The 22,681-nt window shown below is 37.0% G+C and overlaps 1 long non-coding RNA gene across 1 annotated transcript; it reads left to right on the top strand.

Moving 5' to 3' along the window:
• The first annotated feature begins 614 nt into the window (after positions 1 to 614).
• Positions 615 to 21,977, top strand: LOC102158131 (uncharacterized). Its single transcript, XR_014819652.1, has 3 exons — positions 615 to 928; positions 12,943 to 13,045; positions 21,857 to 21,977. It is a non-coding gene; the product is annotated as an uncharacterized LOC102158131 (long non-coding RNA).
• The last annotated feature ends 704 nt before the right edge of the window (positions 21,978 to 22,681 follow it).

Here is a 22,681-nt window from a genome sequence, read left to right as displayed (position 1 = left end):
TTTAGGGCCACACCTGTGGCATATGGAGGCTCTCAGGCTAGGGGTTGAATCGGAGCTGTAGCTGCCAGCCTACACCACAGCCACAGCCACAGGGGATCTGAGCTGTGTCTGTGACCTACACCACAGCTCACTGCAACGCAGGATCCTGAACCCACTGAGTGAGGCCAGGCATCGAACCCATGTCGTCATGGATGCTAGTCGGGTTTGTTAACTGCTGAGCCACAATGGGCACTCCACTTTTGTTAACATTTTGCTTGTTCTCATAGACATGCTATAAAAGCTATTCTACTGAATTCCCCTCTTCAACAGATAATTTGCTTCTGTTCTTAGAACATGGACTTTCCCTGTTAGGCTGCAAGAACCAAAGGTCCAATCTGTGAAAAGATTTCACAATTTTTAAGCAGATGTTTAAACATCTGTTCAGAGTAAACAAATAGAAAGCAGGCAGGCCTTTCAGAGAGGTGCCTCCGTGAAATTAGTTTCCATCATGTGACGCTGCTGCCTTGGTGTTGAGCAGTCAGTTATGCATATTGAAGGTGTGCCCAGGGGCCCAAAATAACTCAGAGGTGAGACATGCCTTGGCCACAAACAGCAATGTTCACGATGACTGTGTCAAGTACTGACAATGCTGGACTCAGAGCAGACTGCAGGTGGGTTGAGTCTCATGTTTATGAGCATGACTTAGTAAACAGGAACCCACAGATTTGAGTACAGCCTGAGCAGACGACCCACGAGGAAGGTCAGGATCAAGCAGAGTGAAGGAAGGAAAGCTAGATTCCCTGGAGGCTGCCTGAGAGCTGCTTGCCAGTCCCGGAGGAGGAGGCTGATGTAATGGTGTATAACCTCCAGGTCACTGAGCTGCGGAGAACAGCCCAAGGGGCCCTTGGCAAAGACGATGTTGCTTTCATCTGGTCTCCTGCGGAAACATGTGAGTGGGAAATTAGAACTGAAATGGTTGCCTACTTAGGAGCCAGACAACCTGGGTTTTGCTACCTGCTGTCAGTTGTGCTCTGGCTGTGCCCATGCCCAAGTTCTAGTTCTTGGGGGGCGGTCTCAGGATGGGGCCAGGATGGTAGATAATGGGACCTTCATGGCTCAAGGAAACAGCTCTGGACTGGGAGTTGGGGATGTAACTCAGATGGGTGCTCACCTGTGAGCCAGGCAGGGCCTCTTCACTCAAGTTCCATCTCCCAGAGTCTCACCTCAGCCCTTCATTCTCACCCCCTTTCGCCTCTGCCCTGGGCTGGACTCTCATATCCTTCCCAAGGTCATTCAAGGTCTCCTATATCATCTTCCCATCTTCAGTCTCTCATCTTTTCATTCCATCCTCCAAGAATTATCCTTTCAGGATTTCCCATTGTTGCTCAGTGGTACCAAACTTGCCTGGGATCCATGAGGATGCAGGTTCAATCCCTGGCTTTACACAGTGGGTTAAGGATCCGGCATTGCCATGAACTGTGATATAGGTCACAGACGTGGCTTGGATCTCATGTTGCTGTGGCTGTGGCTATGAAAAAAAAATTATTTTTTCAAGGCTACATTTGTTTTTTGTTTTGGGGGGGTTTTTTTGGCCTCACGCATGGCACATGGAAATTTCCAGGCCAGGGACTAAATCTGAGCCACAGCTGCGACCTATGCCACAGCTGCAGCAAAACTGGATCCTTAACCCACTGTGCCAGGCCAGGGATTAAACCCACAGCTCAGCAGCGATCTGAGCCATGGCAGAGACAATGCTGGATCTTTGATCTGCTGTGCCACAGTGGGAATTTCCACAGTTCATTTTTTTAATATGAAAGTAATACATGTCTATAACAGAAAAGACATTAAATGTAAAAAACCAAATAAGCCAAAATCACTCATAATACTACTTTTATCTTTCAATGGATGTGATTTTACTCTATGCTTATAGGAATATGTATTTTTTCTATTTTTCCCAAATGAAAATAGAATCAGATTATGTATGTATGATTTTGCAATGCTTTTTGTTTTACTTATTGCAAATATTTTTCCAAGTCAGTACATCTGAATCTACAACTTCCTTTTTAACTGATGTGTGAAATTTCTTTTATGAATGTTCTGTAACTGATTTCACCATTTTCCTATTAAGTGAGAATTCTCCTCCAATTTTTGGCTAGTAAACAACATTGCAAAGAGCATCCTTGGAGATTTATTTTGTGCGTAATTAAGCAAGTATTTCTGTAAGGAAGACCCCTAGAAGGGGAATTTCTAGTGAAATTTCTGGGTCAAAGGTCATGCATATTTTAATTTTGATAATGTCAATTTGCCTTACAAAATCTATACCCATATTCACCCCCCACCAATATAATTATGAGAACACCCATTTTCCCTCACCAAAGGCACGTGTGATCAGCTTATTGAAATGTGCCAGTCAGGTGGGTGAATAACTTATCTTGCTACTGTGTACTATTCATTTATTTAATAATGACTGAAATGGACCTTTTTTCATAAGTTTATTGGACATTTACACTTCCTAATTTCCTATTTGGGTTCTTTGTCAGTTTTCCATATGGCTGATTATCTTTTTTCATATTATTAGAATGTTAGTGAAATAATCTGTACATCAGTCTTCTGTCTTTACATATGCTGCATATGTTTCTCCCAACCTCTCACTTAGCTTTTACCTTTACTATCTTTTCAAATAAGCTTTTTAATATGTTGATTTTCTTTATGGTTTCTAGGTTGATATCATGCTGAGAAAGTCCCTCCTCAGCGCACAATTATAAACCTATGTTTCATTCATTTTCTTCTAGCATTTTTGCAGTTTGAGGTTTGTTTTTTTTTAATGTCTATATCTTTAATTATTTAGAATGCCCTTTTGTGAAAGGTGTGGATTTAACTTGATTACCAACTATTTTAACATCATTTAGAATAAGTATTTTGCCTATAATTTCTGAAATTCCATAATTGTAATTATGCTAAATTTCCAGATGTATTAGTGGATGTTCTTAATATGGACAAAGTGTGTGTGTGTGTGTGTGTGTGTGTGTGTGTAGTTGCTACATATATACACATGTTTTAATACCCAATAGACAAATTTCCTATAAGACTTCATCCTAAGGGCAACAATGATGTCGATGGCTTATAGGACATAGTAAATGAATTTATAATTCACAATATTTAAAATTATGCTCAAGGAACTCTGATGTACCTTTTCAAATGATAGTATTCCAAAGCACACATACACATACAATGCTTTATAATTATTTCTTTTAGGAGTTCCCTTCGTGGCACAGAGGTTAACGAATCCGACTAGGAACCATGAGGTTGTGGGTTCGATCCCTGCCCTTGCTCAGTGGGTTAACGATCCGGCGTTGCCGCGAGCTGTGGTGTAGGTCGCAGACGTGGCTTGGATCCTGCGTTGCTGTGGCTCTGGCAGAGGCTGGTGGCTACAGCTCCGATTAGACCCCTAGCCTGGGAACCTCCATATGCCGCGGGAGCAGCCCAAGAAATAGCAAAAAGACAAATATATATATATATATATATATATAATAACTGAGAATTTTCTGAAATATGAGTTCTCACCTTTGCTTTAAAAAATAATAATTATTATTTCTTTTAAAATATTGCAAAAGTATAGTTTAGGCTAAAGTGTAAACAGCATTGCAGAAAGTATTCCTTTCTTTAACATTACCTCAGTCTGGTTCAGGGGGGAAAAAAAGCTTTTAAAAAGAGCAGACAATTTTCTGTCATTTCTTTATGCCGAGAGTAAATTATTGCTCCCACATTTTACAGTTCATGTCATGACATAGCTTCAATTAGGGAGCCATTTATTCTCTCCAGTGAGACAGAATAAATGGCTCACAGTGGCAAGTCCGTTTTGCCATTGCCAAGTCTCTAGTCCAAGGGAAAGAGAATTTTTTCACAGATGGGTAGTTCCCAAAGGACCAAGGCTCTGGAATTGTCCCTCCAAGTCTACATTTTTTAAAATCTTTGTTTCAACCCAGAAGAAACAATTTTACACAAACCTTGTTCTTACTAGCACCAAAGCATAGAAAAGAAATTTTTTAAAAGAAAAAATTACTTAATAACCCAGACAGAGATGGCATGAAGGATATCACCCACCAGGGGTTGCTAAAGGCACAAGGTACTAAGAAAGCCCCCCACTTCCTCAGCAGCTCTGATCATTCACTCCACTGTTGCTGAAGCCACAGACATTCTAAAAATCCCAGGCGGTTGTGGGTAGGACATGGGGACAGGGTGGACAAAAGACACCACAAGAACCCATCTCCAACTCAGGTGGCAGGTCTTCCCAACTCCTCCACCCCTTCCCCATTTTTTTGCAGTGTAAACATCTCTGCAAGGAGAATGAATGGAAATGTATACAAAGCACTGAATTATTAATGTTCTTCACACTGTGAAGCAAAGTGATGACATGTTCCCTAAATTAGCTTGACATGAAGAGGTGGATTTTGTCATCGACTAGACTGGCTCTATAGCTGCTGATGAACATCCAGGCAAAGGTCATACGTAGTGAAATACAGCTTGAGAAAAGGTCTTCTGCTACCTTGTTCTTAGAATGAAACATCAATTTAATCAGTGACTATCCTCCCCACGCCCCCAAAGCAGACATAGATAAAGTGCTCCCAAGGGAATTGAGTATCCATCTGCACACCTGAGCATCTACTCCTTCAAACTGATAGAGAGAACGCAGCCAGGAATAATTTGCATCTTGAGTACATAATTATTCTTTATCTTAGCCAAGGATTAAAAAAATGAAGATCATGCCATTATTGTAAAACTATTTTCTTATATGTATAATTGAATCACTCTGTTGTACAGCAGAAATTATCACAACATTGTAAATTAACTCTACTTCAATAAAACTTTTAAAAATGGAAAAAGTAAAATATTGCAAAAAGAGAAAGAAAGCTGCTTTCTTGTCTTTAAAGACTGTATTGGCTACCCTGGTCTGCTCCAGTGTCTATGTGTAATTGTCCTCATCCCTCCACCCTGGAGCCAAGACTATGCTTGACTCATTTTTCTATCCCTCACTGTATATTATCTTGCACATAGTGGGTGTCCAATAGACTTAGTAGGTGAGTTACATGAAACATCAAATATTTTCTAGATTAGTATGATCTAGGTGGGCACCTGGTCCAATATGATTTATATAAAAAGTCAGTACTCACTTGAAAATGTAATATTCACTATAACATCTAAATATAAAATTATCAGATATTTATTTATTGGCCATGCCCACAGTATATGGAAGTTCCGGGCCCAGGGATCAAACCTACACCACAGCAGTGACCTGGGCCTTAACTCACTGTGCCTTCCTACCTACACACCTTTTGTAGCTATTCTGTATCATAATCCTGTTTACCCAAGTTTTCCCCATCCAATAAGACAATTTAAATCCCACATCTCTCATGAGGCCTTTTTCATTTATCCCAACTTGCAGTGATTTCTCACTGCTCTGAACTCTCAGGTCATTCCTTACATATATCATCCCGCATTATTCGTTTCATTTTCCTGTTCCTATGATTAACTGCTAGCTCTATGCGGAGACAGTGATTGTATCTTATCACCTCAGGAACCTTATGTACATTAAAATAATAAGGATTTTCAGTTCCCATTGTGACTCAGCAAAAATGAACCCGACTAGGATCCATGAGGATGCAGGTTCGATCCCTGGCCTCACTCAGTGGGTTAAGGATCCGGCGTTGTGGTGAGCTATGGTGTAGGTCACAGAGGTGGCTTGGATCTTGCATTGGTGTGGCTTTGGTATAGGCCAGCAGCTGTAGCTCAGATCCACCCCTAGACTGAGAACTCTAATATGTCTCACATCCAGCCCTCAAAAAGACAAAAAAAAAAAAAAAAAAAAAAAAGTAATAATAATAATAATTTGCTGAACTCTCAGAGGCCTTGCCTTAGAGCATGTCCGTCCCTCCAGCCCCAGCAGCCCCAGCATCTGCCTTGCCATAAAACTAAACAGCTCAAATGGTACCCAGTACTGGCTTTGATGGGTACCATACAAATGTATTTTATCTGCTGGGTAAAATATAAATACATGATTAATTTTCTCTCTCTCTCTTTCTCTCCCTCTCTCTCCCTTCTTGCCTTCTCTCTCTCTCTCTTTTTTCTTTTTGCCAGTACATTTCATCTTTCCTAAAGAACACCATGTTGCTAGAAGTTGAAATTTCTCTACCAAATGGAATTAGACCCAAAATATAAAACTACAGAGGAAAAAGTAAAAATCATATTGCAGTGATATTATTCCTTATTTCCCAAATCATGTATAATCATTAAAGAAAACTTAGAAAATAGAGAAATACAGAGAAAAGTCTCTATTTTTTCAAATCATTTATAATCCTACTACACAGAGATAGGCACTATTAATTTTCTGGTGCCTAATCTTTCCTTAGTAAAATTACTTTATGCTGCCTATCTGCCTAGGTCATTCTAAATGAAACTACCTACCCACACCCTCTACCATATGAAACTCACCGCACCAGTCCATCACCCCAGCTGCCGGGAGACATCTTCCCAAAGAAACTCAAAGGAAGGTTCAGCAGTAAATATAGACCAACCAAATAAGCCAGGCAACAGGCTCTGTTGGGAGAATTTAAACTTAAAGCAGCTAGCAATAGATCTGAAACTTAATGTCATGAATTGGAGAAACCACAGTACGCTATGGACAGGTTAAATTTACAAGGAGCATATATTAAGTGGATGCCAGTTGAAAGTAGAACAGAAAGAAGCAGGGAAACAAGGTATGACTGAATCACATTCAAAAGGAGTGTCCAGGCTCTGAATTCTGATTAACTAGACTCTCCTTAAATTCAGAACTACCTCTAGGTCCAGACTCCATGAAGTCAGCTATATAAAGTTTTGAACTCCTGGATTCCCAAGTTTCTGTTAAAATTTCATATGTAGCTCACCAATGAGATTTCTTTTTTTTTTTCTGCTTTTTATTATTTTTTTAATAGTTATTTCCCCAATACAGTTTTTTTTTCTACTGTACAGCATGGTGACCCAGTTACACATACATGGACACATTCTATTTTTGCACATTATCATGCTCCATCATAAGTGACTAGACATAGTTCTCAGTGCTACACAGCAGGATCTCATTGCTAATCCATTCCAAAGGCAAGAATTTGTACATATTAACACCAAGTTCCCCAAAAACCTTACTCCTTCCCCCTCGGCAACCACAAGTCTATTCTCCAAGTCCATGATTTTCTTTTTTGTGGAAAGTTTCATTTGTGCCTTATATTAAATTCCAGATATAAGTGATATCATATGGTATTTGTCTTTCTCTTTCTGGCTTACTTCACTCATAGTATGAGAGTCTCTAGTTCCATCCATTTTGCTGCAAATGGCATTATTTTGTTCTTTTTATGACTGAGTAGTATTCCATTGTGTATATATACCACATCTTCCTAATCCAATCATCTGTCAATGGACATTTGGGTTGTTTCCATGTCTTGGCTTTTGTGAATAGAGCTGCTATGAACATGCAGGTTCATGTGTCTATTTTAAGGAAAGTTTGTCCAGAAATATGCCCAAGAGAGGGATTTCTGGGTCATATGGTAGTTCTATGAATAGATTTCTGAGGTACCTCCATACTGATCTCCATAGAGGTTGTACCAGCTTACATTCCCACCAACAGTGCAGGAGGGTTCCCTTTTCTCCACACCCTATCCAGCATTTGTTATTTGTGGACTTAATAATGATGGCTATTCTGACTGGGTGAGGTGGTACCTCACAGTAGCTTTGATTTGCATTTCTCTAATAATTAGGGATGTTGAGCAATTTTTCATGTGCCTGTTGGCCATCTGTACATCTTCCTTGGAAAAATGTCTATTCAGGTCTTTTGCCCATTCTTCCATTGGGTTGTTGGCTTTTTTGCTGTTGAGTCATATAAGTTGCTTGTATATTCTAGAGATTAAGATTTCTTTACTTAGGTAGCTTAACTGTTTTAAGAACCAAATTAAAGACTTCCTGGAGTTCCCATTGTGGCTCGGTGGTTAGCGAACCTGACTAGGATCCATGAGGTTGCAGATTCAATCCCTGGCCTCAGTCAGTGGGTTAAGGATCTGGTGTTGCCATGAGCTGTGTGTGGTATAGATCACAGATGTGGCTCAGATCTGGCATTGCTGTGGCTGCAGCGTAGGCTGGCGGCTACAGCTCTGATTGAATTCCTAGCCTGGGAACCTCCACATGCTGTGGGTTCGGCCCTAAAAGACAGAAAAAAAAAGACCAAACTAAAGACTTCCTCAGATTTTTTCCATATATATATATATGGAAAAAATATACATGTGTATATATATATATATATGTGCGTGTGTGTATATACATATATATATATATGTATATTTCAAAATATAGTACATATGCTGCTTAGAAGTCTGCATTTAAAATTTTTATTTTATTTTTGTATTATTAATATTTTTCATCTGCGCCTGTGGCATGTGGACATTCCCCAGCCTGGGATCAAACCCATACTGGAGCAGTGACCTGAGCCATTGTAGTGACAACACTGGAGCCTTAACCCGCTGTACCACAAGAGAACTCCCAGAAGTCTGCTTTTGACACAGTGATATGACCTAAGGATTAAATATTGACATGCATCGTCATTACGAATGGCCTCATGACATGTTGTTATATGATAATCTGTTTAAACTGTTCTCTATTACTGGATATTGGATATTGTTTCCAGTTTCAAAATAGTATTCAGTTGGCACTCTTGGTATATATATATATTTTTTTTCAATTAATTCCTTAAGAATACATTTTTCCAAACAATATAACTTAATAGGATCATCAAAGTTGTAGGTTTTTGAAGCTCTATGCTGTCAAATGCTCTTTAAAATAATTAACTCAGAGTTTGGAAACAATGTTATTGCAGTTGAATTCTATAAGCATTCTTCCAAAAGATTCTTAAGGTGGGAATCTGTGGAGCCGTGAAACTACATGCAAACATTTGTGTTCAAATATATATTTGCAACTTTTCTTAAGTAGGCTTACAGTTCCAAGCAAATTATCAAAGAGTCCATAATCTATAAAAGGTTAAAATATTACTGAGATAAACTGAATGAACTTCATGTATAAACTGAACAGTGATTGTATGGAATCTAAATTAACATAATGCATCTAACATACTAGCAGCATGCCTGACACATAATAAACTTGAAATAAATATTAATATAATCAAAAATTGCATACCAGATATTCAGTTGTCTTCTATAGGTTTTTTAATCACTACCCCACATGACAATTAATCATTAAAAATATATCCACTGAAATGGTGGTTATGGAATGGACACAAAATAAATCCACTGAAATGGTAATTGCTATACATTCACGTGCTAAACAAAAACTCACTGAGCTAGGTTTTGACTTAACATTATACAATTGTAGCATTTTTATTACTTGTGGAAAGAGAGCAATTTATTTTTTCCTTGATAAGGCAAGTGATAGTAGTACAACAAACCAAGTGATGTGAATCACTCTGATTTTCTTGTGTTTTAGGGTTTTTTTTTTATTTCTTTTTTAAAAAATTGCCTCAGTGATACTTAGCCTAAAGTCTTTATTGGTTTGTTTATGGTCTTTTCCTCTTTCTTGAAAGAGAAGATATTTCACTGAGATAAAAGATCACCTATGAAAAAACTGACATTTTTTGTATAGTCTGAGTTTAAATCATCTGAAAAAAAGTTAATCAGTGCATTTATACAGCTCCATGTATCATTTTTATGATACTGACAGTGGCTTTTCCTGAAACTGAGTTATAGTTTGTTTGATGAACATACTATTTGATTATACTAATTTGAAATATTTTTGCATATCTTAGTAATGTGTAGCCCACAATTCCATTCTGGATTTTCATTATAGTCAAAAATGTATAACTGATTCACAGAAATTGGATATTTTTTCCTCTCTTGGAGGCCTTAGGGCAGTCTTACTTTGTCAAGGTTCACTTCTAAAAAATGCCATAGAAATGTTCAATATGACTCTACTACCCAAGGCAATCTACAGATTTAATGCAATCCCATCAAATTACCAAAGACATTCTTCACAGAACTAGAAGCGAATATTTTAAAATTTGTATGCAAACACAAGAGACCCCAAATAGCCAAAGCAATATTGAAAAAGAAAAATGAAAATGGAGGAATCAAGCTTCCTGACTTTAGACAATACTACAAAGCTACAGCCATCAAAACAATATGGTACTGGCACAAAAACAGAAATATAGACCAATGGAACAGGATAGAAAGCCCATATACAAACCCAAATACCTATGGGCAACTAATCTGTGACAAAGGAGGACAGAACATATAGTGGAAGAAAGATAGCCTTTTCAATAAATGGTGCTGGGAAAACTGGAGAGCTACATGTAGAGGAATGAAAGTAGAGCACTATCTAACACCAAATACAGAATAAACTCAAAACTGATTAAATATCTAAATGTAAGCTAGATACTATAAAACTCCTAGCTGAAAACCCAGGCAGAATGCTCTTTGACATAAATCACAGCAACATTTTGTTTGATCCACCTCCTAGAATAATGACAATAAAGACACAAATAAACCAATGGGACCTAATAAAACTCAAAAGCTCTTGCACAGCAAAGGAAACCATTAAAAAACCAAAAAGACAACCCACAGAATGGGAGAAAATCTTTGCCAACAATGCAACAGACAAGGGCCTAATCTCCAAAATATACGAACAACTCATGCAACTCAACAACAAAAAAAAACAAACAACCTAAGTGAAAAACGGACAGGCCTAAATATACATTTCTCCAAAGAAGACATGTAGACAGCAACAGGCATATGAAAAAATTCTCAGTATCACTAATTATTAGAGAAATACAAATCAAAACTATAATAAGGTACCACCTCACACCAGTCAAAATGATCATAATTAACAAGACAACAAATAAGAAATCCTGGAGAGGGTATGGAGAAAAAGGGTAAGGATGTAAATTGGTATAACCACTATGGAAAACAGTATATAAGTACTTCAGGAAACTACATATAGAGCCATCGTACGATCCAGCAATTCCACTGCTGAGCATATATCCAGACAAACTTTCATTGAAAAAGATACATGCACCCCTAAGTTCATAGCAGCACTATTTACAACAGCCAAGACATGGAAACAACCTAAATATCCATTGACAGATGAATGGATTAGGAAGATGTGGTACTTATATGCAATGGAATATTACTTAGCCATAAAAGAGACAAATGAAAATGGTCTAATGTCATTCACAGCAACATGGATGGAGATACTCTCATACTAAGTGAAATAAGCCAGAAAGAAAAAGACAAATACCATATGACACCATTTATTTGTGGAATCTAAAATATGGAACAGATGATCTTATCTAAAAATAATAACTAACAAACAAACAAAAAACAGAAACAGAGCATGGCCAAGAAGAGAAGATTGCGGTTCCTGTGGGGGAGAGAGGAGAGGGAGTGGGAGGGATAGGCATTTTGGGGGTTTTGGGGATGCAAGCTATTATATCTAGAATGGATGGCCAATGGGATCCTAATGTATGGCACAGGGAAATGTGTGTGACTGACTCACTTTGTGTACAACAGATCTTGATGAAACACTGTAAATCAACTATACTGTAATCATAAAAAAAGAAATATTTGATAATTAATGACTATACTTATCATAAAAAGGGAGGGGCACATAATAATCCTCCTCAAAATATAAAGAACCCAAGACTAATATCAACTTCCCCATCCATAAAACAAAATGAATACCTACTTCATAGATTTCTTTAAAAGACTAGATGAAATACACATTGAAATAATTTAGTTATCCTAGTATGTGGCACATTAGTGTGCAATAAGTGTTTTTTGCATCTGAGTCTCACTTGGCCACCTATAGAAGCAGTGCTTTTGGTCCAATTTAAAACCTATGAAATCTCCCAAGAATCTGTGGCAGACTTCACAGAGGTAGCTCTCTTTGTATAATCCTCAGAAAGAGAGAGTCAAAAAATTATCAAATTCTGGAGTTCCTACTATAGCACAATGTGTTAAAAATCCAACTGCAGTGGCTTGAGTGGCTGCAGAAGCGTGGGTTCAATCTCCTGCCGGGCACAATAGATTAAAGGATCCAGTGTTGCCTTGCCTTGGCATAGGTTACAGCTGTGGCTTGGATTCAATCCCCAACCCAAGAACTTCTGTATGCCATGGGGGCAGCCACACACACATATGCATGCACACACACACACACATACACAAAGAAATCAAATTCCAGGCAAAAATCAAAAGGGTTTTCTACTGACATCCATCCCATAGTACTGAAAACAATGGCCAGAAAGAGAACCTTCAAAGTTATATGTGTTATTTCTTACATACTCTAAGTTTAGATGCAGTAGATCAGATTTATTTATGTTACCCAGATGGTGTTGAAAAATAAACAGGTTAAGCAAATATCATTTTAGCTTTAAATAAAAGGATAAAAAAGACTTTTAAATAAGCTAGGAGAACAAATACAAAAGAGATTTGGTTTTGAAGAATGTCCAATGGAACCCCATTAATTAGACAGGGAGGAGTCCTGGCAGTGGGGTGCTCGAGCTGGCTTAGACTGGCTTGCTTGCAAGAGCCCATTGTTCAGCTTTCGGAAATTCTACAAGCCAGTTGTTAAAAATGGCTATTGTTAAAAATTAATTACATACACTTATAATTAAATATATTACATTAAGTTGAAAGGTAGTAAATACTCAAAACTCCTCACTTCCTGATTTTTCACTAAATTTTAGTACTTTCCTTGAGATTATTTATGTCTCTTATACTTGTATGGTAGAAATACTATACAAATGTATGCTGCATACCTCTTTCTAACTCCATGTTCAGTGGTGTCCTCTTGGTAGCTTATACTCATCATGGGAATATTTGCACCATGGAAATCAGCAAATACTACAAATGAGGGCTTTTTTGTTGTTCTTTTCAGAGAATCCATTGTTAAACATTTGTCAGCACACCCATGAGTAGAAGTCTCAGTTTTGCTCTCAGAGAGGCATAAATTCTGACCGACTCCTGGCTTTGGGAAAGAGGTAGGTCTTTTATAACCTTGTTGGAAGACAATTCTCCATGAGTCACTCAGGATTCTACGTCCCTTGTGAATCAAGGCACTGACTGTCATTCATTCTGAACCATATTTTCAAGGATTTTTGTATAGCCAACAACCTTGAACGTTATAGGCATGCTTGTTGCCCATTATTATTTTTTAAAAAACTGCGTGTTTGTCGTCCACTATAAAAAACAAAAAAATACCCAAGTTTAGCATTCCTCTCCTGTAACTCAAGCGACTTTCATGAAGGCATCCGTCTGAGCCTACTGTGTCACCTCTGTGGAGCTTTGAGGTGAAGAGAGCAAATACAAATATATATGCATGCAGATGTTCATACTGCCTGCTGTGCTGTATTTTTGTTTCTCTCAGGCTCAGGAGTGTCGTGTCTTCTGCCAGCCTCCATCCAACTGTGGCAGGCTCACTAGTTAGTTTGTGAAAAGTGTAAAATCCTGGAAGCTTTGTACTTTTTTGTTATTTTTACAGCTGCACCTGCAGCATAAGGAAGTACCTGAGGTGGAATCAGAGCTGTACCTGAGACCTACACCACAGCCACATCAATTCTAGATTCAGGTACATCTGTAACCTACACCACAGCTCACGGCAACTCCAGGTCCTTAACCCGCTGAGTGAGGTCAGGGATAGAACCTGCATCCTCGCAGACACAATGTTGTGTTCTTAACCTGCTGAGCCATACCAGGAACTCCAGCCTTTTATATTTCTTGATGACCCTTTCTGAAAAAGCAATCTAATAGTTTAGGATAGCCTACAATAAGGCTAAAAAAGCTAGAAAAAAATTTTTTTCTTTATATATCAATGTGTTACTCTTAGAGGCAGTTCCAAGGATTTGAATTGCTAAATATTTCCCTAGACCCTTATCTTCTTGCCAGAACTTCATATTCTCTTCATTCCAGACCAGGTCCCTTCCATTTCTCTTCCATGACACAAGCAAAAAAGAGTATATTTTCAAGAGAATAACAGAGAAATAAGAGGAAAAATAATGGCTTAGAAGGAAAGAGATATATCTTTTGTTTTCAATATTGAAAATTAAGTTTAAGATGACAGTAAGATTTTTTTTTAAATCCAAAGAATGTTAGAAAAATAAGGAATTAAAAAAAAAAACATGTTTTAAGGAAATGGCAGTTGATATCAAAATAATAAAGACACCAAGGGAAACAGTACCTGGAAGTTCTAAGAAGGCATAGCTATAACATATTTACTACTACTAATACCATTATTTTGGTATAATACTATACCCATTTTAGAAATATTCTTGTCCTCAAACAACACAAAATCTTATGTTGTAGAAGATGATGGTACCTGGAGGGAGTGTCCCCTTCGGCAAGCCAAATACCTATGAAGTCATCCTCTTCTTTAGTTACTCTAATAGGTTCTGGACACTAGAGGCCACTGCAAAAGTCACCAGAGTGAAGATTTGTGAAAGATGGGTTCTATATCACTAAAGCAATACCTGCTCCAGGTGGCATACGCTTGGAGCATCACCAACACTGTTTATGACAACTAAATTGCAACTGTTCACAAAGAAATGGGTAATAGCATTTACAGGCTACCACCCCTTAATAGTATATTCTAATATAAAAATCCCTTTATTTTGCCATTTTTCCAGTCAGTGGCTATGCCTGATTTCTCAAAATCCAGTGACAAAGGCATAGCAGTAGAAAACTAAGCCATTATACACCAACAGAACTTAAAGTAGACAATATTTTTCTAAATCACATCCTCTGCACCCTTTACCATTTACAGACCTGAGAGAATTTTAGAATTAATTAGCACTTGGAAATCACAGCAAAGTTTTCATCACTTAAAAATAGTCAAGAATAGCAGGAAAATAATTATCGTGCCAAACAAGAGGCCTTCCTTATAAAAACATGTTGATTAGTAGTTGATTTTATCATCTTTTTTTCTTCTTTTGTGTATCTCTTTAACTAGACTCAAAATTAAAATAAATATATTTTAAATTAACTTAATGAAAATATGTTGCCCAAATGAGGTCCTACTGTATAATATGGGGAACTGTATCCAGTCTCTTGGGATACACCATGATGGAGGATAAGAGAAGAAAGGGAATGTAAATATATGTATGACTGGGTCACTTTGCTGTATAGCAGAAATTACACAACATTGTAAATCAATTACACTCTAATAAAAATTTTAAAAAATATGCTGTTCACATTTCACCATATAACACCCATCTAGAGGATAGAATTAAGTACATTAATAATAACAACCCATATTTCTTCTGACTTTGATCCCAACCACAATTTTGGGATCTCCAGATTCATTCAAAATCCCTCCATTCGGACCTGAGAGTCCACAGGAGCAGATCTGTTTTGTTTCCTTCCACTACTTGCATGGAGACTTTGCAACTGCAGGAGTCAGTCCCCATGATGCTAAATTATCATGATGCTAAATGTTGGCAAGTGCTCTGGAAACTTGTATGTGGCAAAGCCATGTTGTGTTCCCTCTAGAAAAGGGAGAATGCATCTCTACCTTTCTGATCTCGTGTCTAGAGACCAAAGAAGAGATGCTTAGTGTCTTCATGTCTTAGAGAGAGGTTGTGGACACTGATATATTCAAATCTTATTTTCTGTAAGACCTATGGGGCATTGGACCAGAGTCTGACAAGGTGCTACTTTTAAATCAAGGCTTCCTCCAATGGCTGAAGCATCTGTTAAGCCAAGTCTTCCCTGCCTGATTTGTCCTTCCTAAGCAAGTGTTCTTCCCTAGGAAGCTGCATTTATTCATGCAAATAGATCTCTGGCAGGCCAACTCACCCAGCAGGCCAGATACACTTGAACCCTAACCAGAAATACAGCTTAGACTCTAGCAATGCCCCAGTATGCTCAAAAAAAAACCCTGTAAGATATTGGCAGTCATCCTCAATTATTGCTATATATCTAGGATGGGATAGGAGGCCAACCATGGTCTACTGAACTGAGAATGTAGAAAGTAAAGTGAGTTTTACACAATCATTTAGAAAAATGCTTCTAATCCTTCACATCTATTATTTAGAACATCAGAGCAAGGAATATTTATCAATTTATAGATATGCTTTTAAAAGATGGACCTCACAAGATGATTGTAATATATAATGCAAATAATACAAACAAACAAAAAAAATGCTTCAGCTAACATAATACTTAGTGGTGAAAGATGGAATATCTTCTCCCTAGGCTCATTATCAAGGCAAGGGTGTCCACTCTCAGGACTTCTATTTAACATTCACTTGGGGATTCTAGTCAACACAAAAGGACGAGAAAAAGAAATTAATTCCTCCATATTGGAAAATAAAATGTCTTTTTTCAGAGAAGACATATGTAATCATTCATGTAGAAAATGCTATGGGATCTACAAACAAAAAGCTACTAAAACCAATCAGTGAGTTTGGCAAGGTTGTGGATTATAAGATTGACATAGAAGAATATATTTTATTTCTAAATACTGGCAATAATAAGAAATTAAAATTTAAAAGAGAATACCATTTACAATGACCTAAAAATATGAAATATTTACGGAAAATTCTGACAAAAGATACTCATGAAATGTTGAAAACTATCAAACATAGCTCAGAGAAATTAAGGAAGATCTCAAGAAATAGAGAGATATACCATGTTTATAGGTTGAAAATTTTAATGTTGTTAAGATATCTGTTTTCCTGTTTGATGTATAGAGTCAACATAGTTTTATTTTTTAAAAGGAGTTTTTATATAGAAATTGACATGGTTCTAAAATTAATATGGAAATGCAAAGGACTTAGAAGAGTCAAAAAAACTTTGAAAATGAAAAGCAAAGTTGGAAGAGTAACAATACCTGATTTTAATACTTATGATTAAAGCTACAGTCATTAAGACAGTGATATTGACATAAAGACAAATAGATTAACAGGTCAGAATAGCAATTCCAAAAGTAGATTCATACATATGTAGACACTTGACTTTTTAACAGATATGAACAGGCAATTCAATAAAAAAGGATAGTCTTTCAATAAATGTGCAGAAATAAATGGATATTAATATACAAAAAGTTGAACTTCAATACATATCTCAAACTGTATATACAATTTAATTTAAAATGCACCAAAGATCTAAGTGTAAAATCTAAAGCTATAAAACTTCCAGGCAAAAGCACAGGAGAAACTCTTTGTGACCTTGGGTTAGGAAAGATTTCCTGGCTATGCCACTGAAAACTTAATCAACAACAACAACAAAATAATAAATTAGCTTTGTCATATTTTTAAACTTTTGCTCTTTTAAGGCTAAGAGTGAAAAGCAGCCTACTTGGAGAAATGCAAAAACTGTATTTTAAAAAAATATTCAAAATTCAAGAGTAATAAAAAGCAATATAATTTTTTTTTTTTGGTCTTTTTAGGGCTGAACCCACAGCATATGGAAGTTTGAAGTCTAGGGGGTTGAATTGGAGCTGCAGCTGCCAGCCTGCACCACAGCCACAGCAATGCCAGATTTGAGCCCTACACCGCAGCTCAGGGCAGTACTGGATCCTTAACCCACTGAACAAGGCCAAGTATCAAACCCATGTCTTCATGGATACCAGTCAGGTTCGTTACCACTGAGCCACAATGGGATCTCCAAAATGTAATTATTTTTAAATGGTCAGAACATTTGAACAGACTACCAAAGAAGATACACAGATGGCAAATGAGCCTATGAGGAATGATCAACAACTTTCTCATTAGGGAAATACAAATTAAAACTATAATGAGATACTACTACACAACGATTACAATGGCTAAAATTTAAAAGATTGACCCTACTAAGTGTTGTCAGGCCAACTGAGACTCTCATTCAACTGTGGGTAGAAATGTAAGCTGGACTGGAGAACAGCATGGCGGTTTTTTGGAAAGTTAAACAAAGACTTACCATAGGATCTTACTATTCCACTCCTAAATATTTATTTACCTAGGGAAATGAAAGTACAGGTCCATACAAAGACTTACATAAGCATGTTCAGAGTGACTGTATCATAATATCCCAAAATGGAAACAACCCAAATGTCCATCAACAGGTTAATTGATAAAGAAATTGGAGTAAATCCATGTAATGGAATATTACTCAGTATAAAAATGAATGTACTATTGATACACAGAACATAGAAGAATCCAAAAAAATTATACTGAGTGAAAGCAAATAGACAAAAAGAGTACGTACTATATAATTCCTTTTATATTAAATTCTAAAACACCCAAAATAATCTAGAGTGACAGAAAACAGATCAGTGGTTTCTTGAGGAGAAGGCAGGGGAGAAGGTTATAAAGCGGCACAAGGAAACTTTTGGGTGTGATGGGTGTGTTTGTCGTCTTGATTGTGGTGACATTTTCCAAGGTGTGTAAAGAACCTAAAACATATTTTACATGTTAATATAAATACATGCAATTGATTAAACAGTTACCTTTCAATAATGCTCATAAAAACAAAACACACCAAAAAAATACTTTCTCCAGACTATCAAATGGGAAATATCATGTGACTCTTCAAATTTGGCACCAACATCCGGAATTATTACCATTCCTATCAACTTCCTACCTTCTAAACAGTCTGCAAAGCCTGAAATAAATGGATGCCTGGAATTACAATACTTCAAGTCACGGATAGTCTTATTTTGTGCCACAGTGAAACAGTAAAATGTTAAACTGCTAACTCTTTTGAAGCAGTGAAATCTTAAATTACTATCCTTTAATGTGAAAGCCTTGAATTGATTTGAGGACTATATGTGGGAATTCTGGAGTAGGAATCCACTTTCCCTAAAGTTTTAGCTGGGTAGAGAACACAGCACATTTCAGTGATCTGTAATAGTAACCCCAACCTCAAGAGGTGTTAGTCACCTTTAGGTACCTAGCGTTCTAGCCATTCAGTGGGTAAAGACATCCATTGACTTAACAATAGGACGATAACACTTTCATCAAATCTATAGTACAGGCTGTTCACTGTACTATGTGCCAGGCCTTCTATATATACATCCCAGCCGTACAAGAGCAATTAATAAGGTCTCTGTCCTCAAGGACTCATACTCTAGTATCATCTTGATATCAACAAGCATTTACTATTGCATCATGAATGTGATTTAGCAAACCTAGTAGAGCTAAAGACTAAGACGCAACTCTATAGTTGCAGAAATAATTGCAGGGAATTTATAGGGAATATGGCATTATGCCCACAGAAGCATATAGAGAATTGCATTATGGTTTTGCTTTGGGAACACCCTGTGAATCAGACACTGACACAAAAGAGATCAAGCACAGTGCCTGTCTGGGTACAAAGAAAGAGGAAAATAGAACACTGTGTAGCAAATTATCTGTTCACTAGGCCTAAATTACCTTTAATTTGAATTTATTCTTGTCAAATATGAAGGCTGCTGTTTCCATATAGACTTTCTTTTGACATCTGCGGGATGTTTCCAGGCAGATCCATTACCTTGGTGATAGACTTCAAATTCTACTTCCAGCCTTTTTTTTTTTTTTTTTTTTTAATTCCAGAATCAAGATTAACTGCCTGGGTGATCATTTGTCAAATAAGAAAGTATTTTGCATCGTTCACATAAATGTGTCCTAGAACATGGCCAGCCAGTTTAAATAAACAAATGCAGCCAGTGGGTGTAGTCCAAGTATAATGAATGTAATTAGCCAGACACATCCCTGTGATTAGCTTGGAACCTTTTGCAATAACCCTCACTCTTATTAATAAGCCATTATTTATATGCACTTAAACTTGCTTCTGAAAGTTGATTTAAATTCTAAAGGCTCTGCCTATATCTACACAACAGAGAACAAAAAGAAGATCTAGGTCAGTTAAGTCGGATACAGTAAATCTGAATGATTCACATGGATATTGTTAACTTGTGAAAGGAAAATCACTTTTTGGTTCTACTCGTGTCTCTTTCACTAAAAGTAAAAAAAAAATATATTCAGCTAATACGAACTAGAAAGATTATGTATTATCACTGTACCTCTGGTTAACACATCCAAGCTTAATTAAAAGGGCTTTGGTAAAGTTCTTGAGGAGTCTCAGCTCATTCTACAACTTTAAATTTTCCACCTAATATTATTAAAAGGAAGTACAATAGAGAGATTATATTCTGAGTTTAGTAATACCAAATAATCTATTATTTTTAGACTAAGATTACTTGGGCTAGCCTAAATGATCAAACTCCTAAAAACTTTTTAAAGAATTTTTTTTGGCTTCTCTCATTCTCCTTAGGCAACATCAATAAGAGCAAAGCACAGTCATGCTGTGAAAACTTATTTCTATCCTCAGGAACCAAAATTAAATCAATACAGACTGATTTAGCTTACAGGATTACATTCTGAGTAAAAACAGACATTACCTTGACTTCAATTTTGTAACTGTTTTCAACTTGCTAACACACTGAATACATAGTTTACTATTTTCAACTGGCTTATAAACTGAACTATTCATAGAGCATGGTACTGCTAAACAAAATTCTGCAATACCATGATAATATTGTAATTAAGCAAGTTTTATGATATGGAAGTAAATGAGTAACAGAATATGAAATTTCTCTGGGAATTTCTAGAATGCATATGCTCACATCATCAAGCGACATGAGGGAGTTCCCTGGCAGTTTAGTAGTTAGGATCCAGCACTGTCCCCACTGCATCCTGGGTACAATACCTGATCAGGGAACCGAGATCCCACATCAAGCTGCTGCATGCCATGGCTGAACAAACAAACAAAACTAGAGACATGAAAGCAAAATCTAGGTTCCACGATTCTGTTTTCTTTCTAGATATTCCTTCACTAAGAATAGAGCCTTTTTTCTTTTATTATTTATTTCTTTTACTTTTTTCTTTGTAGGGCTGCACCTGCAGCATACAGAAGTTCCCAAGTTAGGGGCTGAATCAGAGCTACAGCTGTAGGCCTACACCACAGCCACAGCAATGTGGCACCCAAGCTGCATCTGCAACCTATGCACAATGGGATCCTTAACCCACCGAGCAAGGCCAGGATCAAACCCGCATCCTCATGGATACTAATCAGGTTATTAACTCCAGAATACAGCCTTTTCACCTTTTTCCAAAATAAAGTTGAAATGTTCTAAACAGAAACTGATCTGGGCAGCATTGTATAAATAATTACAAACAGTATGTTTATTTCTCCCCCCCCCCCCGCACCCACCATATTCTCTGCCTTCTTAATTACATATTTCAGTTGCATTAACATTACTTCTCTTGGGAATTTTCCATTAACTGATCAATCTGTCCATTAGGATAATTTTCCCTGATAAAATATTGAGCTCCTGCTCTCATTTGCTATTTTCCCTCCATTAGTGCTAATTAGGTCCCCTTGGATCCGGGAGAATGATGCCATTCCAATGGTGACATTCTCTCCCAAATGCTGTAGACAATGTTGTGTGGCTTTATTTATTATGCATTGAATACTTTTGAATTTTACTGAATAATTCCTTTTTTTTTTTTTTTTTTTGTCTTTTTAGGGCTGCACTGGCAGCATATGAAGGTTCCCAGGATAGGGGCTGAATTGGAGCTGTAGCCACTGGCCTAAACCACAGCCTCAGTAATGTGGGATCCAAGCCACATCTGCGACCTACACCACAGCTCATGGCAATGCCGGATCCTTAACCCACTGAGCGAGGGCAGGCATCGAACCCGCATCCTCATGGATGCTAGTCAGATTCGTTTCTACCGTGCCACAATGAGAACGCTCTGAATAATTCTGTCTTGAGATTGTAATTACGTTGACTTGCCCGTCTTTGAAAGTTCTTAAATTTTCTCATCTTTTCAAAGGTATTTAAAATTCACTAGACTATATCGGAGGAAATGCAGCATCCACCCCAATGACTTCTGATTATATGTAAAGAAAGAGAAACAGAGCAAGAGAGAAAAGAGAGAAGAAGAAAAAAGGTATGACTTACCAAAGAACATTAATGTGGAATTTAACACAAAACACATTTATGGCCATTTTAACTATAAGCTTGATTAACCTAATTTCTAATTCAAAGCAAAACTATTAGAACTTTAGTCTATTCTTATGCTTAATGAAATTAAAAACTTGATGACTTTGTCTTTTTTCCTTTTTATTTCTCATCTACTGTTACTCTCTCAAAACGTCTTTTGCTCAAACCACCTTAAACATTCAATAAACATTTGTTAGTTGATAAATACAGTATTGATGGACGATGGGAGGAAGAAATACAAATAGAATTAAAATGTCTTACTACTTCCATAGAATTTAAAGTTGCCACCTAATTTAACATGGGTTGCCACCTTACATAAGTAGCTATGGGAATCCGTGTTCAAATTCTTTTAATAATTGCTAAATTACAAGTCAATGGCACGAAAAAAAAAAAAAAAGGCAAGGGACTGTGTTCCAAGTTAACAAGAGTCAAAAACAATGTAATAATTAAATATAATGTGAGAACCTAATTTGGATCCTGTTTTAAACCAACCAACTGTAAAAAGACATTTTTGTGACAATTGGGACAATGAGATTATAGCCAGGGTGTTACATGATACCAAGGAATTATTGTCAATTTGTGAGGTATGATAATGGCACTGTGGTTGTGTAATAAAACTTCTATAATTCTTATGACGCATACTGAGTTAGTTTGG

The sequence above is a fragment of the Sus scrofa genome, chromosome 11 (genome assembly GCF_054392235.1).
Source record: "Sus scrofa isolate SSC_HxYL_T2T_F1_AM1 chromosome 11, Sscrofa_HxYL_maternal_Yorkshire_Landrace_v2.0, whole genome shotgun sequence".
NCBI lineage: Eukaryota > Metazoa > Chordata > Mammalia > Artiodactyla > Suidae > Sus > Sus scrofa.
Note: the sequence above shows the minus strand (reverse complement) of the source record. Positions and strands in the feature narration are given on the sequence as shown.